The sequence below is a fragment of the Pagrus major genome, chromosome 9 (assembly GCF_040436345.1).
Source record: "Pagrus major chromosome 9, Pma_NU_1.0".
NCBI classification, from domain to species: Eukaryota; Metazoa; Chordata; class Actinopteri; order Spariformes; family Sparidae; genus Pagrus; species Pagrus major.
Window position 1 is genome coordinate 23,275,796 of NC_133223.1, and position 19,981 is coordinate 23,295,776.

Consider the following 19,981-nt stretch of genomic DNA (forward strand, 5'->3'; position numbering starts at 1 on the left):
GTACACTGGGGTTGCATCTATTGTAGGTACAACAGCTTGGCGGTGTGGTTAAATTGTATGGGATTATACTGAGAGGGGTTTCACTTATTTTCTCAATCTAACTTCTACAGCATTAATGAGGGTTGGTCATGTATTTACTATAGTTATTTAATTACGTCGTAGCTACTTTTGCTGAATCATAATCAGGAGGTGATCTGTTAATTTTAAAACCCAATTAATCTTCAACCCCAAGCTGTGTTCTTGGTGTCTATTTTCTCTGAACGCTGTCTCTCATCTTGTCTCTCTTCCCTGCGAGTGTATCCGTCTGACTCGAATCACAAAGATTGTATTAGCTGAGAAGCGGCTCGTAAGTGATGCATGCAATTGGTCCTTGAGTTTCCTGGGCTGCTAGCTGCACCGGTTAATATATTAACATTCTGACAAAGTGTAAAAAATCTCAGTATTGTATCAGATATAGGTGCGGGTCATGATAGGGTGGCGTCTGGGTGGTGTTCTTATTGCTAACAAGGGGCATGGCATCACCCCTTGTTCCCCCCCTCAGACTTTTAAGGTTAGTTTTAGTTATATATTTCAAAAGTATGCTTGCTGTTGTCTCGTCAATGTTCACTTTCAGTTTTTTAACGAGGACTACAGCATTTCCGTCACCTTGACTCTGTGCTGTCAGTGCCTAATCATAACACAACAGAGTTTAATCATGTTTTAATCGTCGCTACAAGTGGGTTATGTGATGTAAGCGAATGACATCGATGATGTTGGCGAGGATTTAGTAGATGTCAGTTTAATTTCATGCTTTGGCAGATGTGTTTATTGACAAGTTTTATATTATGTTGAGAAAAGACTTAATCAGGGCAGTGTCCATTTCTGCTGGTATAAATTAGTAGAATTTCTTGGAGACAGGGTTGGTAAATATCTACTTTCAGTATGGAGGCACATGCATGTATGAGGAACTGTCTGTGAGTATACACAGGATTGTCTGTGTGTGTGTTTGTATTTGTCAGTGCCTATTTCCTGTTGCCAGGAAATGCTTAAAAAAGAAAGGCCTATAACAAATAACAGCGTCCTTCTGCTGCTCCTGGAGCCAAATGCTGAGGGTTGAGAGTTGAACTCGCCTTCAGGCTCAGCTGCCTGGCATGTAATGTAACACATTTTGGCCGTTGTGCTTGCACTCCTCTGTAATGATTCTCCAAAGGCATATCGGCTCAACTTTCACGTAAACAACATAATGGTGAGATGTCTGAAACTGTGAGTGCTGATGTGTGTGTTATGTAGTTTGGCTTAGATAAGTAAACCTTCTCATCACCTCATGTGCTCCTGCTAGGACTCATGGGAGAGGGCTGTGCAATAAGGCTGCATGTTGGTGAGCAGGGTTTAATTGAAATCGTTTTTTTAAAGACTGAAGTTCATCAGGTGTGGGTGAGAATGAAAAACCGACCATGAGGATATGTCAGCGCTACAGGAATGCATTTAGAGACAACATCCCTGGTTCTAATTCCACGAGAGCTAAGCAAGTTGCAGCATATCTGATTGATACTTATTTCCTTGATTTCTCCTTTTTTTATAAGTAATCATTATTAACCACACATTCACAGACATGTGCATGATAGAAGCTTGTCTCTCAAACTCTTTAGATAAAGCAGTGAAAAACATACAGAGACTTTGATCTGGCACATGGTGCTGGCACAGGCCAACTACACATATTTTACCTTCAATTATATTGTAGACCAACACTGCCAATAATTTCTTACATAAAAGCAAATAAAAAAATCAAAGTGACATCATATCTAGCCAAATTCTGGATCATCATAATAAGCCTTTGAGTCCTCAGGAGAATAGCATTTGTATCCCATTTGGATCATATTATTACTGTTCACTCATTATTGTCCATTTCTTTCAGTTTTCTGGTGCTGTTTGGTTTATGGAACTAAAATACTTCGGTTTAGGCCGTGGTCACACGTACACAAATGTTGGTGTTGAATGTGGGCAATGAAGGATGTGAAACACACAGAACCCAGTTTGCTGGTTCGTAGTCCGTTTAAGGGGTCAACCACACACACGTCTTTGTTCTTGGTTGTGGCTGCAATTTTGCCAGTCAGAGTTCACCAAAGTTGAACTCACGCAAAGCGAAGATGCAAATTTTCTTTGCTTTTGGATGCAAATGTGTTTTTTAAATTTTCTTTTGGCCCCTTCACCCTCATAGAAGTGTTTAGGAGGAGAATGTTAATTTTGCATATGTGTGACCGCAACCTTGAAGCAACAAGCACTTGGTTAGGTTTAGGAAAACAGACCCAGACCCCCTCTAGGAACTAAGTGAGGTCTTCTTGATTGTAATGTGTGTAAGAAAGTGTAAAAAAAATACATACATGTGTGCAGGAGGCGTATATATATCATTTTATAAGCGTTTGTTTCATTTCTGTAAAGAAAACTCAATGAAATGCTGTTTTTTATTTAGATTATTATTTAAGGCACAAACTAACCTGATGACCTGAACTTAAGCTGTATACACAGAGCCTTCAATCTGCTTCACAGCCTCATTCTGCATATTTGAACACAGTAAAAAATACCAAAAAGCTAAAAGAACAATGGCACTGAATTCATCAAAAGAAGAAGCCAATGAAGTATGTATGACTGTGAAAAATAGCTAAGAGAAATACATAAAAAGATCATAAAAATATCAGGAAAACTCATTTCTGATGTAACATTCGTCGTTTTTTGCTCTGTGCTGTTATTGTTATGCATTGAATAGAAGAAATATCCATGTCACTTCGGCAGAGGTCCATTTAAGGAAAATTGTTGGGAACCATTGAATCAGAGTGTATAAGACACAATAACCACATGCACAGTTGCACAAACAGTTGTTGACACAGTTGTCCTGGACTTTGTACAAACTGCACATTAATTGACTTCAGTTAACTCAGGTAACTCACAATAACTTCAGCACTGATAAGATACACTGCCATTTTTATAAATATATTTTCATTCCATAAAAACAACATTTTATTAGCAATTTTATTAACAATAATACTCCTGACAATATCAACCAATGATAATGAAACTTCAGACATACTGCATTGTATCAGATGTGGACCATATTAGCTGGATCATATCTGGTGTTAAATAAAAAGCTCTCATTTCTGGGCATATAATCCTAATTTACACACACTTCCACACACAGATGAGCAGGCAGTATATCCTCCTCAGATCCCTCTCTGATCTATACACTGTAATAGTGTTTAATAAGGCTGACATTACTCTGGGATAATCCCACTCTCTCATGCACCGACACACAACCAATTCCATTTCCACCGCCTCAGCTGTTTTCCATGCGCTCCAAAAGCTCATTTCAAGAAAAGGAGGCCGGGGCGCAAAACGAGGCCTCAAATATCAATTACCACTGATGGGAGAGAGCGGGAAAAGCTGATGGATGCTACATTTCCTCAAATCCTTTGCTATTCTTTTCATTTGAGTTTAATATGTATTTTTATTGCAGAGCGATAACAGCATATGATGAGGAAAAATTAATTCTGATTGGACTAATATGAGATGAGGAGGCAAGAATGCAGAGCCTTCAAAAAAAATCTGTGGACGTGAATGTGTGTGCAAGCATGATGAGTGTAGACAGGAGCAAGCAGTTGAATTGCAGTTAACGGTTAAATATGCATGCGAGGAGGAATCGGGGGAAAATTCTTCGGGCTTTTTAGTCGTAAATTCCATTAATTGGTTTGGAAAAATAGCTAAATTTCGCGACTTAACCTCATGAGATGATGCTTTTCAATATCAAGCAAAAGGCACAACACGGCAAAATTGATTTGCAATACATTTCAAACACAGGAACATGTCAACGTGCTTTATATAAAAGAAAAATAAGATGAATGAGGAAAATAATAAAAAAATATTAGATATTGAAATGATTCACTGCTCAGCACATAAAAACTGTTTTGTAAAAGCAAAAGCTAACTGTTACAAAGAGGCACTAATGACTGAAGAAAACTAAGAGTTTAAACTCTAAAAGCAGCTTCAGTAGAGTTCACCAACGTTAACAGTTGGGACAATGAGAGGGCCAGAGCGCAAATGACTTGAGAGGTGTGGGTGGCTCCTGGCTTTTCAGCATGTCTAACATTGTGGAACAAGGCCATTCAAAGCAAGAATCTTAAAAGCCAATTCTATTAAGTACTTGAAGCCAATGTAGTGTTCTGAAGAAAGAAGTAATAAGCTCTCTTTTAAAGTCTCTGTCAAAACTGTGGCTGTAGTGGTCTATTGAGAAAGACCATTATAGTCATCTGTTGTACAGGTTTGAAAAGCCTGCTGCTGTGGCTTTGGAAAAAATCCTCATATTTTTGCAATATTTCTGCGAAAGGTTATTGTTATTGTACCATTGATAAGTCACAACAACCATGATACCACATTTTACAACTCCATCTGTAGTTTCGAGAGGCAAGGAGCCAAGATGTACTTTATTTTATTCCCTTGTTCTTTCAGCAATTTGACAAGATAAAAAGCTGGGGCACATCCAGTGGTGTGCCGTATGTCCACGGCCGGATTAAACCTGTTTTGGGACCCAGCAGCAAACTAAATTTGGTATTAAACCAAGCAGTGCACACAGCACAGCTTCATTGTATTTTGCACATTGTGTTTTATGTGTCAGTTTGTGGATGAAACACAACTTGATTTAAAAATAAAATACAGCATGGGAACATAATATAAACTAAAATAAAAAAGGGCTACAACCAGGATAAAATGTTGGCAACAAACCACGGGTACAGTCACATTCGTACGTGTCTTGGGCTGCATACAACATTGACATTTCTGCAAAACTTGTCATATCACGTTCACTTTACATATTTATGACCTGACTGTCATATCAGTGGTTGGAGGGGATGGTGGTGGAGTCACGATACAGGTGAGAAGATTGCAAGCTGGTGACCGCAGTTCAAGACTGCGTTTCAACATTTCTAAGCGTGAAACCACTGGATATTTTTATACCTCTCGACAATTTCCAGCCGTCTTTGAGGCGATGGAAACAGGTATTTAAAGCCAAAAGATGATCTTTTCCCAACCCTCACCAAGTGATTTCTGTGCCTAAACCCAACCAGATTATTAGCACATCGGTATCACAAGAAAAAATGGAAAATTTAACTTATACTGCCAACATTTATTGAGGTATTAAAACAAGATTTAAACACACTGGCCCACTGCAAGACAGGAACACAAGATTATGTAAAGATGCAGGACCAAATTCCTCCAAAAGATCCTACAAAGCAAGTGATAAACCATGGTTTGGGGTTTTTAGGGCTCCTGGTGGTCTAGGAATCCAGCCTTGAGACATACAGTTGTGTATCAGCAGGATATTTATAAAAATTGCACTTCTCTATGAAATGTCTGATCTTAAGCATCTAGAAATTTGACTTAAAAGCTTTGGTTGCTGTTGTGAGATTAATTTGTGTCCCTGTTTCTCCCGAGATGAGTTTCTTCCGGTATGATATTCAAGCCTACACTGAAACTCAGTATCAGTGACAATGATAAAATATGAGCCGGCTGTGGGAAACTGAATAATAGCCAAGACAATAGCCATTAGTAGCTGGGATGCTCTGGCATGTAAACACTGTGTCTACCTTATGGCTCACTTTCCATATGAATCAGTGAACAGAGAGCGATAAGGTGTGCATGAATTAATCAGATCTCTGTGTATTACTTCCAATATTCTCGGGATCTCCATGATCGGAGCCGGCACACATGCAGCTCGGGCTTTTACAAATGACACCGCTGTCCCCAGTTTGCGTAATTAGTTTAGTGTTATTGCATTCACATGGAACAGAGGGTGTAAAATGTGTTATTGCTTTTTAACTGAACGCAGCGGGTAAACCAACGAGCTCAACATGATCAATAAATCACATCTGAACACATCAACTCCCCGCCAACTGGAAAATGAAGCCGTGGCTGGGCTTCTGCTCGCATGTGAAATAAAGGTGTGTGAGCATGTGGAATACATCGCTCAGTGTGTAATATATGAATACTTCAATCGTCATACATCTTGTCCAATGAATAAGAGGTTTGTGTATCCTATATGTTCACATGCATTACCACAAAACAGAAAACCTCTCCTCATACGATTTCCTAATAATGAATAATACCTGTTCAGAGCATCATCCTCACAGTCTCGCCAGATCTGCCTTAACAATCTCCTCATTGCTCCTCCCGTCCTCCTCCCCTCCCACACTGTGGGTGGCTGAGGCAGTTGGTCCACTTTGTAAAAACCTCCTGCAGTTCGCTAATCATGTTGACCGTCGGCTCCCAAATTAAAGCTGTCACTGCCGCTGTCGGACGCCCTTGGTCTGAGCAATGCGGCTTCCAATGGTTAAATGGATCCGCCACGAGGGGCCGTTCCTATCGTAGACCATCTACGGATATTGCTGCCATGTGGGGCCCTTTAAAAATCTATTTTAAGGTCAATTTTCTTGTGCTCTTTGTGTGTGAAGTTTTTTAGGTCACTACAGATGGTGTGTTACTGTGCCTTCAGGGTTCTGAGTACCTGTTTCATACAGTGAACAATATTAAATATAATTTAAAAAATAAAAATACTGTAGAAGCATATTAATGTAGTAACTGTGGCTATTGTAGTCTAACTGAATACTGAGAGAATGCATGATGATTTAAAAATATAAATTACATGACGTTTACAAGGAAAGCAAGTCGACCAACAAGTGATTTTGGATACACACTACTGCACACAGTTTCATCAATACAACTTACTGATCAGACCGTTCACGTCACGTAACCTGAAAAAAACATGGAAGCCAATTTACAGCACTGTTACTTCTACTGCATCATATACAAATGGAGAGGAACAATGAGGAGAAGCACCATGTTTTCTATAATGCATTTTCCCATAAGCCCTTCAGTGAAATGGAGTTCACAGTCCCTACCATCCATAACATTAACACGAAACAACAGTTTAACTTACAATAATATAAAAAGACGACTAAATGTTTACCATGATGGATTGTCAAGCAGAATTTAAGTGTCTGCAAGTTGTTTTTCTTATTTTACTAAATGAATTAAAAACAATGGCTGTTTGAGAGATACAGTGAGAAACATTTTGACTGGTTCAGTCTGAAAACTTTTGAATAATGGTTGGCACACAGTTTGGATGCTGAAAATGCATTTTTCCTGTCTGGACAATCCAGAAAGTTGGGATGTTGCGGTTGCCAATCTCGATCAATGGTGCTCGACCGTGAATTCTTTGTCCAATCACTGCAACTTTCCTTCAAATTCGACCAAACATCATAATATATACATATATGTATACAGTGCATCCTTCATATTTTAACTGTTCAACTATCCTGTTTGCTTCCTATGCACCAACTCTTATTATTATTTATGGGTGCAGTTACCCTGTGCAATTGTCCTTCTTGGTCATTTGTATGTAGAAAAAGTGCACATAGTCTAAATTATAAAAGTATAAAGTATTTGATCTTGCATTTCTTTAATTTTGTATATATCTGTTTTGTCTTGCTTTTGTCATGTTTCAATTTTCTTAATCTATCGTTCAACCGCAGCTGTAACAAGTGAATTTTCCCAGTGAATGATCAATAAATTCTTATCTTATCTTATCTTATCTTATTGCAAGGTTGTGAAGAATTCCCAGGGGTTGGCAATTGCAGCATTGCAGCTCCTTGCAGGGTTTGACTTATTTTCAGGAAGAAGTTTCTTGAACACTAAATCCTTGAACACTGCTACAAAGCAGACACACACATACACAAAAAAAATGAATAAATGAATACATAAACAAAAGAAAGAAATACAAAAGCCAAACAAACAAACAAAAAAGGGTTTTTCTGTAACTGAAATATTAGGCATATGTAGTTTTCATATCATTATAGATCAGGTCACCTCACAGTTTCAGGCGAGGCTCGGAGACTCGAGGTGAAAATGATGTTCATGAGGGATTTCTAACAAACAGATTTTATGTAGAAAAATAGATATGCTCTATGATTACCAAGAATTGGCCCTGTTTTGTATTTATATAGAGTTTTAAATTATGTTGAAAACCAATATCAAACAATTTTAACTCAATTGTCGGTGTCTATGGCATCAAGTAGCTGCTACATGATCCCAAAGACATGGAGGAGGTGAACAAAGCTAGAGGCAGGTACATATTTTAACTCCTGCTATACGATCCCAAAGACAGGGATGAAGCGAACGAAGCTAGAGGCAGGTACATATTTTAACTCCTGCTATAGACGGATCATTATAGCAAAGAAGTTGTTTGCCAGAAAACATGGAAGAGCAAGTTTCAAGTGGACTTGTGGCCCCTTTGCTGCATGTCATCCCCTTTCCTATCAAATCTGCAACTATCCTGTCAAATAAAGGCACACAAAGCCCCCTAAAAATTGACAACAAAAAAACCCACAAACATGGGAGAGCAGTGGGGATATGGGGAGAACAATATGACAACAGGCCTTGGAGGGAGTGCAACTCACGATACAGCTGCTAAACTGAGAGAGACAGACGAGTGTTTTAAAACTACACAAATGAAGGGAGTCGAGAGCCAAATGTGAGCCCCCACCCCCCCCTCAAATAGTTTATTACCTCAATATTTTAGCTTCACACTGCAGGGCACTGCTTTCTATTCACTCTGAGTTTAGTGTATTTGCCAACATGCAGCTGTGATGCAGCTTACAGGCTGCATAATAAAATTTAATACAGTCGCGATGCTCAAGGGCTAAGCGCTGCCATCTAGCAGACATACAGTATATCAAAATAAGCATATTGAAATCATTTAAAAGTTGTTGAATGTGCAGCTCCACAACAATATACCTGAGCCAAAGAGCTCCCCTGAGCCTGCCCCTGTCTCTGCGACATGAAAAAAGACAGAGATAAAAAACTGAATGCTCCATGATATAGAACTGAGGAGCTTTTTCTGTAAATCACAGTAGCAGTTAGCAGCTCCTCCTCTAAATAAAATGCAATTCTAAGACAACATGGCTCGGTAAGGGGATTTAATTAAGTACATATCTGTGCGTTTCCCTTGCAATTAAACCCCAGCGGAGTCCTCCAGCAGTTCTAACATATTAGAAAAATGCCTCATGTCAGAGGATGATGCCGCAGCCCATTAGCCTATCCACAGGCACATAGAGAGTAAGGAGAAGAATTAAAATTGGGTATGACTTTTCCACGAACACTTTGGCTGCAAGTGTGCATGTGTATTCTTCTCAAAAAACACCCCTTAGGTCCAATGTAAACAGAACAACACAGAATAAAGGGGAAACCTTTACAGTGGCGCTGACATACGTACAGAGTACATACTCTACCCTCTATCCACCGCCCACACACAGATACCTGGAGCTGCAGGAGAGTTGCACAATGAAAACTGCTAGGCTATCTCCTCTCCCGTCTTCCTGTTAAAACATTGCTTAATGACAGAGCGGGGGAGAGGAAGATTTTAATTAGGCGGCAGAGGAAGCTTCATTAAATCTCTCCGCCGGCCTCTTCAGTCCTGCCAGGCGCTGTCCTGATGCAAAACCCTGGCTGCCATTAGGTGGGACTACGTAGCGACAAGAGGAAATCAGATAAATCCTCCGCTCTGCTTGACACTGCTGATGGTTTGGCAATTTTCTTGGTGTATGTGGGGAGTAAATCTGTGGACTGTCAATGCCGCCAATTGAGTCATGTTCGTTAGCGGTACACAATATGAGGGCATGTTTTTATCCATGATTAGCTGTTGAAAACTTCATCTCTGCTTCCAGTGGACGTAAAAAGAAATATTTTGGGAAGCCTGAAATATACTTTCTGATTTAATCTCTTACGTGACTTGGATCTTAGATTTACACTGTGCAACAGTACAAACACATTACTGGGATTCCCTTAATACTGAATAGCACCTTTATTGCACTGCTGTTGCGCTGTATTGCATGACTCTCTTCATATTTCATAAAATATTCTGCTCTTTGTTTCCTCATCTGTATCTGCTTCACCTTAACATGTATGTTAAAGTGAATGAAATGGGCCATATCTGATGAAATTCCACATATATGTGAGAAAAGAGTTCAAATTATTTTTTACTGTTTTTTTGTACATTTTTGTAGATGTAAAGCAGGAAATAACAATTATCCATTAACCAGATATCCGCTGACCACCCCAGAAGTCTTGAAACATTGGCTTTTACCCCCAGAGGCTAAATCTTCAGCAGATGATAGCCAGTGGGTTCTGCGATTGCTTGCGCAGCAACCAACCAAGATGCTCCATTGTCTACCTTTTCATATACATTTATAAATGTGGGACTAAGGGAGAGATTTGGCACAAGGGGGGGCGTCCTCATAGCTCATTTGGTAGAGTGCGTGCCCCATGAGGCTTTGTCCCAGAGTTTGAATTTGACCTTTGTCCCTTTGCTGGACGTAATCCCCTCTCTCTCATCCTGTTTCCTGTCATCTCTCTAAGCTGTCCTGTCTAATAAAGCCACGAAAAGGCAAAAAAAACCCAAAAAACATTCAGCCCAAGAACTTCTTATGACAAATGGATTGATAAATGATTCATTGCCTCAACAAACAGCACTCATACAGTACCAGGGATAGTCAGCATTCAAATCTTCAACCAAGAAGTTGGCCAAAGACCAGCACAAACACTTTAGAAACTAGTTATTTTAGCACTACTGAGGATGCACAGCACTTTGCGCCTGAGTGATCGCCAACAACATGAATGTGCGTCTGGAATGGAAGTTGTGATGAGGCTTTGCCACACACACACACACACACACACACACACACACACACACACACACACACATCTCTACATCACACATGTAAAATGCCTGTGATGTAAAGCTTTCGGCTGCTTTCCAAACTTGGACATCTGGCGTTGTTATCTAAGTTATCTATTTATTTATTTTTTTGTCAGTGATGCCAATTGAAAAGCAAAATGTAAGAGAATTGTTGCTCATACTAAGTTTTCAGGACGGCCAATTAGTGAGCAGTTCCTCTACAGTGAAACAGAGATGTGCACATAAGCAGAACAGTGGAAGGATGAAGAGCAGTCTACAGAAGAGGATGAGTAAATAAGTCTTATAATATGTGTGCATCTAGCTCACAGACTCACATACGCACGCATCTCTATTTTCTTTATGTGCTTCTAAAGAAGGCATAAACACCGTCCACATCCGTCAGAAAACACAACACACACTCACACACACACACACACACACTTTTCCTCCACTTCTGATAATCCTGCCTCTTTTCTATTCCTCTGCCAGCCATCACAGTATATCACTTTATCCCTCCTTCAAAGCTCCCGAGAGACGACTGTTACAGAGAGAAAAGTGAAATGAGAAATTCCCATTGCCACCTAATTGCATGGCCAAATCGATCCTGTAATAGATTCCTTCTCTCTGACATCCAGTCTCACTGACAACGCTATCAGACGGACAAATCAGAACACTGTGTGCGCATACGTGTGTGTGTGCATGTGTGTGTGGGCCGTTCAGCCTTCAACATGGCAGGTTCTGGACGGCCAGACATCTGCGTGATTGCTCAGAAGCGAGAGAAAAGGCAGATTGAGGTTCTGCAATACTCACTGAAGAGCGTTTTGTTGGAGATGAGCTGAAATGTGGACGAGATACCAAACAAAAAAACAAAAAGGAGTAGATGTGAGATGACAAATGTGGAAGTGCTTTGGAAAGCACTGGATGAGACATCATGTGGAATGGAATACAAAACCAGCATCTTCAGGTAGAATCTGTACGCAGGCTTCAACTGTTCTGGGTATTTCATATTAAAATGTCATGGTGTGAGTTTTTGGCTTTAGTTGTTACATGTTTGATTTTCTCTCCTCATGTGTCATGTTTTGTTTGTCACTTCCTCCTTTTTTCCTGTTCACCTGTGTTTCATTTGTTAATTAGTCCCTGTCTATTTAAGCCGTTGCTTTTTTCTTACTCTTTGTCAGTTCGTCTCTTCTGTTTCCCCACGTCAGCCTCATGTCGTCCGTGGTTCCTGTGTTCCTTGTGTTCCTGCCTGTGTTCCCAGTGCTCCTCTGGTTTGTACATCATTCAGCGTTTGTATTTTTTGTAGTTCACTAGTTCTCAGATTTGCCCCTGCCTGCTTCCTGTGTTTGTTTGCCATCTGCCTCTTTGTTTTGTGCATTTAGACTTTTGGACTTTGGTTTTATGTTAATAAAGCTTACATTTTGTTCTGCCTGCCTGTGTGTCTTGTGTTTGGGGCCGTTTTTGTTTAAACCTCACAAAAAAGTTATATTAACTTTTACCATTAACTGTCTCAAAAACTATATTTCTGTTTAGTGTGTTTGAGTCTAACAAACACCTGTTTTCCAGCAGAAGATGCTCCTCAGCACCCAAACAGCAGCAAACCATATCAAACTGTTTAAAGACCCTTCAACTAAATCATCCGCAGCCATTGTTCCCTGCCTCCCCTTCTTTCCTCTGTCCTCTCACCTCTTGCCTGCTAGATTTCCAAAAGAGGCTGAAGTCTCCCCCTCCTGCACTGTGGAGCAACCTCCCTGAGTACAACCCACAGAGACGGGAGAGACCTGTGCTCCCTTCTGTCTCCTTCGGCCTGTGACAGAAAGCCTCTCCTCCTCCCCGCAGAGCAAACTGCAGACGGGAGGAAACTGTGTGCATAAAAGCTGACCAAAGTGCAAAGGACCGCACAAACTCTGTGTCTCTCTCTTTGTGTTTTGCTGTCAGAAGTGAGGTCAGAAAAAAGAACTCTCTCTGGAAACTATAAGCTTTGAACATCTACACTGGTGAAAAAAATAAGCCATCAGTAAGACAATAGGGCATACAGAAACAGCATTACAAACACTACAACATACTGCATATCCACATATGCAAATGAAAACTGTTTGCTACACTTGGCATTAGCTCAACCCTTTATGTTCAGATTAGACAGAAACACTAATGCAATATTTGCATGTACCTCCATTAACATGATCTGACTTCATGACAAAACAGTGAATGACTGACAATATTTCCATATTCCACTTTAATTAAAATCCTGCACTTTACTTTAAGCCTGCGCCAACACCCAGAACAAAGCACACAATAAAAGAACAATACCTGGCTGTGTTCCCACCTCAAGACAGACACATGCATGAACACACATTTCGATATGTTCAGACAAACCAATACACCATTTTTTGTTTTTTTGTTTGTTTTCTGAAGATTTCTGCTCTGTTTCTGTCTCTAGTTCTTTTGTAAAACTCGCCTTTGCATCAGTAATATCTGGAAACATTGGAGTCTGGATTTTGACAGGTTGTCCTGTCCAATAAATTTGTGAAAATACCCAAATACGTGTGTACAACCCAAGAATACATGTTGGTATGTGCGTTTCTGCACACATCAGATATGGTGAAACAATCTGCATATTACATTTCTCCATGTTGCAACTTCATGTTTCTCTAGGTTCAGTTTTCAAATCTTCCTTGTGACAACGTTGTGTTTATGCTTTGGTTAGGTTTAAAATGACAAAATGATGAGGTCAGGGTTGTTTTGGCTTGAAATACCTGTTTTTGTTAGAGATGTCCTGACTTTCTGTCAAAAATACCTGTTTTTTGTCAACAGAGATTGACATTAAAAGCCTTGGGTTTGTTGCTGCAAACACGGCTGGAAATTGTCCCAAGGGCTGGTCCAAAGCCCCTGGCAGGTTAGATTACTTATTATCACTCCAACATATCAAACTGCTTCCACGTTTAAATAAAAGCATTAGCATATAGTAGTTTTTACCTGTTTTCAGCCCCTTGTTGATGAGCACTATTTCCACATGGAGCCCTATCAGCTGCCCTGTTCCTGCATTACAAAAAGTAGTTTCTAGGTTTGAACCAGCCTGTCATAAGGAGGATGAACAGTTTTCACTTGTGGACTTGCAAATGAAGGTAATGAACTCTTCAGCAGTATGTTTATTAAAAACCAAATTCTACTGGTGATACATTTTGTCAGACTTGCTTTATTTTTTACTATGATAAAGTTAGTGCTAACAGTGTGCAGAAGTCCAGTGAATTATCCTACACACCTGTCTGCCTGGTGTTCATTAGACAATATTCAGTGAGGTTGTAGGCGCTGCATATTTTTTCAAGTGAAACATCACCGAGGTCTCTTTTTTTTTCTCACTGAAAAGAACAGAAAGCAGGGTGTTTAAAGCTCTATAAATCTAAGAAAAGCATTAGGCCTTGCCTTTGTAGTGCTGCTGCTGTTTAGTCTAGTTTCAAATGACTAATCATACCATTAGGAAAGTAAAGTTATTATCATACCATCTGCTGCAAGGTCTTGGCAGGAATATATATGAATATATATGCTGCTGCGCTGAAAACAATGGACTTCTCAACATGACAACCAAAGCAGGTAAAATGAGGATAAGTAGTTGGAGAAAGAGACTGGGATATACAACACCTGGATAAAGTTAGACAATTTTTCACTTCAAAACAGATGTTTTGAAGCACTATAAAACAAAATGGTAAAAACGTACACTGCCGACCATATTCCAGAGTCAACGCGCTTGCACAGGGTTGGGCCAGTGCCATCAACCTTACAGATGGCCAACAGTCATCGACCACTGAGCCCTCTACCATCCTAACATTGTGACTGAAAACTCCCAACCACCCTCTCAAATGTCAAAAAAGTAGTGTATTGCCTTGAATAGTAGTAGGTTTTCAGGTAGTGTGTCCTTTCAGAGTTGCCAAAGCTCGGATTTGCTTACGAACTCACCCTAGTAGTCACCGCCGCTTCCTACTCTGACACCAACCTCCAGTTGTCTCACCAAGACGACCAAGCTCAAGCTCCCATCACATCCATCCCCAGCTAGCATCTGACATACGTTCCCATGCCGGTTTTAAGAGTCTTTGTCTCAGCACCACATGTCCATAATTGAGTTGTGTTCAGTCTCTGAAGCTTGAAACAAAGTTAGCTGGATAACTATGCTAGCTAAGCTAAGAAAATGCAAACAACAACGACAGCTCCCACCAATGTGACCCCAAAATGCTCACTTACAATTGTGACAGCATTTCTTAGCTCAGCTTCCTCAGTGTACCAAGCTCACTAACTTTGTCTCAAGCTTCAGAGACTGAACACAACTCAGTTAGGGACATCTGGTGCAGAGACAAACATACTTTCAAACCCCACACGGGAACTGTATGTCAGACGCTCGCCTCGCAGTGATGTGAGTGTTGATCTACCTGCTCCATTCACTGGTGATGGGAGCCAGAGTCTGACACCCCCTCCTACAACAATACCATCCGCCATTACTGTGTTTCACTGTGGACATTGTCATAGGCTAGACCTCGCCCAACCACCATCAATGATGTCGTCTCTGGAAGGAAGCTAATTGCACCTTTTTGTGTGTCATATTTATCTCATACATGCCATAATGAAACTACTGTTATAGTAATCACATGAGGTGGTGGCGTAAATACAAGGATCAGTGATGTTCAGGCCTTAATGATAAGATTTTAACTAAGAGCTTCTTTTGTTGTCAGCCCTGATGAGAAAAGTGTCGACAAAACAAAATCTGAAAAAAAGATGATAAATCATTGAATTGCTGCCCGGTTGGACTGTCCATCACAGTCTCTCCTGGAAAGAGAGAGATCAGTATCACATTTGTGCAGACACACACACACACACACACACACACACACACACATGAAACATGAAACAAAATTAGCCCTTTCATATTCCCACACATGAACTGGACCCTGGTTACTTTTGCACCACTGCCACTGAGAACTGTGTGCGTGCATGTGCGTGATGTGTGTGCATGTGCGTGTGTGTGTGTTTGTTCTGTTGTCTGGAGCTTTGAAAACCACAGCAGCTGCAGGTATTTTACACTTACAGTAGCATTTCTTCTGTCTGGTTGAAGTCTGGCTGATAGAAAGGAGACAAAGAAAGAGAAAGAGCGAGACAGAAAAACCAGGTGGCCAGTAAATGGCCCCTGCATTGATTCTGTGTGCAGGTGTGTGTGTGTATATGTGTGTGTATTTTATCAGTGTGTGTGTGTGTGTGTGTGAGACAGCCAACAGACGGTAGTTGGGTACAGAGGTTTTGGTCTGGCACCCTGAGGTCTTCTGGTGCCCTGACACCCACATAATGTTAATCACTGTCCATGATCCTGTCCTGCTGCCGTTAACACTCGAGAGGAAGGGGCTCCTTTAACAAACTTATTCTAAGCTGCGCGGTCATGCTCATACTTAGAGTCCTGGGGCCAGACGCAGGATAAATCATGTATCGCGCGAAAAAGAATAAATTGTGCGCTTTCACAAACATATATTTGCATCCATCAAAAAACAATATGCTATCTGCTGTGACTGTGTCATCCCGAGTGTGATGGAGCCGAGAGGAGGATGTCAAACAGAGAATTGCTGAAAAGATGGATGAACGCATTCATGATGCTGTGTGAACAGGCTATAGTGGGCTCAGACACTTCACACTTAGAGATATCAGTATACTGCATATTTAGCCTATGATGCCAGAAAAATGACCCATATTGACTTTTGTTGTTAGGTGGCGACCTCTAACGGCTGCAGTAGTTATTACAGCTGTAGAGGAGGAAGTGAACGACTCTGTAGAGGGATGAGGATGGGGGTGGCGGATCAATAAAACAAGGACACAACTTTGATTCAGGAGCCCACTGTTCATGTTCACTGTGAAACCAAAAGTCAATGGTGAGTTATTTGAACATCCTAACACAGCCCAGTCCCCAGAAAATAATGTAAGCAGTTAACATTTGACCATGCGCAGCATATCATGTTCACAATATACTTATTGGCTCACTTTTACGTTTTGAGGCAGAAGGGAAGACAGTGTCGATATAATAAGCCTGCCAAACAGGCAATTTCTAGCCGTTTTTTTGTGGCGATCCAAGCCGGCTATTTTTTTACAGGAAGTCGGACCATCTCCAGACATTTTTGTTGCGACAAAAACAGGTATTTTAAGCCAAACCATTCTGTTTTCCTAACCCTAACCAACTCTGACATCAAGTTGCAACATAAAGTAATGTTAAGTTTTAACTCATCTGTGGTTTTGCAGAAACGTACTTTGCTAACCTTTATTCTGACGATTGGGTTGACTAATGGAGTGAAGTAAACTAACATACATATGGTAACGTAAGTTACTTACTTAACGAAGGTGGTAACGTGGTGATTCAAATCCAAATCATGATGTTTTCCTAAACCTAACTGTATGATGACTGTCCAGTAACTGGACCTGGATTGGACTGTGATATCAACACGACAAACAATCTATTCAGCTGTTTAGGGGGACGAGGATGTGTTGCATGACAGGTTAACATGAATGTGTTTAAGAGTATAAAGTAATAATAAATGTGCGAAAACACAGTACGGCAGGGCCTTATGGCTTTGAAATAATATCAGAAATAATCAGTAATATATATCCTGATATTTTCAAATCCCCTCAAAAACGATTCATAAATATGAATACCATGACATGTGACAACATTGTAGACACGACTGTTGGTGCTTTCACATAATATTAACACAATGAGATTTTTCATAATCATCAGTAATGCAGTTATAATGAAAAAGTTGGTAAAGGCCAAGTAGAATGTTGGTAAATTTAATAAAATGAATCACTTTCCTGTACAAGACAACACATATGCCATATTACGATAACGCTATGATATCTATATACTATCCAGCCTTAAAGTTTAAATTATTCTCATGCGGTGTGGCGCCGGCAGCAGTACTGTGACCTTATCTTACAATCTGAAGCTGAGGTGTAGCGCAGCCTTTTTATGCTGCTGTGTGTGTGCCCCACAGTGACCTTGGCCTTGTTTCCACACTTAAGAATAAACTTTGAATGTAAGCTTTTAAAGCCAAAATGTATGGATTAAAATCAAATAAATGAATTGCTTAAAGTTCTCAAAATTGAACGTATTGAATTACATGATCACTGGGTCCATCCCCAGATGAAGATCATGTCATATGATTCAAATCTCCAGAGAAGTTACTGAATAAACCTTAATCTGGTCGATTTCCTCAGATCAATGCATAATGCATAATCTGGGCAGTGCAGACAGAATACGATTTATTTCTTGTTTTTGATTTGATGTTTTGATATTTTAGGGATATAGACGACTGTATTGTAATATCACATATCACAGGCTCAAATTCACCTACAGCTATCATGGAAATGGGAAATGTCATATCTTGAGTTGCATTTCTCAATTGTTGTGTGATCGTATTAGATTTTTATTATAACTCGGTTATAAATAATCTTACAGTGCAGTGATTCAGTGTACGCCTCCAGTGTGCGTCTTGCTTTATTGTGTTTTCCTCATTCAAAAAAAGTTTTCAACTTCTCGACATGTTTGGAATGCAGCGTAATATGTGAATGTCAGAAAAGGTGACGGCACTAAACAGTATAATTGTAAACACTCTCATCGTTCCCATTACTTTATTACCTGCTGTCACTCTGAATAAAGACAAGGAGAATGCTTCACCGATGGAGACACAGGCAGATCAATCCCCTATAAAACAAGCTGTATTGGTTTATAAATCAGGTCTCCAGTCTCTGCCGCTGGCTGCTCAATAAGCATACATCAGCCTGAGTGGGATGAGCTGCCTACTAGCTGCAGCTGGTGATAGATAATAAGGACGCACAGCCACATAAGTACACACACGAAGCAGAATGTGAGCAAGAGACGCACATGAAACATCACGCATTGCAAACACATGTAGATGAGATTCAGAAAGACACAAACAAGACACTCGTAGACTACCCATACATACCCACACATGTATAATAAATATATAACACTGCAAAGTGCTCTTTTGTCTCTGTAACTGTTGGCCTTTACTGTGGTCTAAAAAGCCACTTTGTATTTTGGGGGATTATACGAATTTCCGATGAACCATCCGTTTGACTAGTTGCTGAAGCCTAATGGTGCCGGGTGTTACCATTACAAAGAGTAATGACGGTTTGAAATGGCTCCACTAAAGGCGATATTCAAACGTTCAGCAGATTTGTGGCCGAGCACTACCACTCAAACTGCAAACTCAAACTGTACACGGGGTGGAACCAGAACTCGAGAAGTCAAAGTGTATATAGAAATGTCAATATGTACCGATCAGCCACAACATGAAAACTGCTGACAGGTGAGGTAATAAAATTGATCATTTTGCTACAAAGTAATGTTCTGGTGCTGGGAAACCTTGGGTCCTGACACTCATGTGGCTGTTGCTTGACATGCACCACCCACCCAAACACCGCTGTAGACAGAGTACACTCCCTCATGGCAATGACACTTCCTGATGGTAACGCCCACACAGCAGGACAATGCACCCTGCTCCAATGCAAAACTTCTCAGGAATATTGATTTTGTCATTTCAGACCCTGACACTCCAACCTGCCAGCCCTTGAGCCAATAGAATCACAGCACCTGCTCACCATCTTCACTCACCTGTCTCCTATTGCCTCATTAACTCTCTTGTATACCAGTCTATCTCCATAGTCTCTGTCTGATTGTCCTTGTTCCTCGTGCCTTAGCTTTCCAGTGTCCTGTTGACCTGTATGTTTGATCCTTGAACCTTTTTTTCCAATCAAAGACCCGTTTTTGACTCGTCCATTTGGGTTCTATTTTGTTTTTTGAACTGTGACAATGAAAGTGAAAACAACTCGACCGACTCAACCTCCAAATTCCTCAGATCCCAATCTGATCAACCATCCATTGGATGTTCCAGAATAAGCCTGATCTATGGAGGCCACACTGTGGATCAGACTTGACAATGACTTTTTTAAGGTATGGACTCTCTGGACCTCTGGGCTTGTCCTCATGTGTCAGGCACTGGCACTATGGTAAGTAATCCATTAAAGGTCAATTTTGTAAGAAAGATTTTTTGCGTTTGGGTCTCTCAGCTTGTCCAATACCGACCCTTTACAACTGAAGGTCGGGTCGATCACTATCCCAAAGCGTTAGTATTTGACGAGTTGGGAATGAGACTCAAAAATCAACCTTCTTACACATTAAACCTC

The 19,981-nt window shown here is 40.4% G+C and overlaps 1 protein-coding gene across 1 annotated transcript in view; it reads right to left on the minus strand.

The window, feature by feature from the left end:
- Window positions 1–19,981, minus strand: part of epha6 (eph receptor A6) — a 136,189-nt gene that overhangs the window by 98,951 nt on the left and 17,257 nt on the right.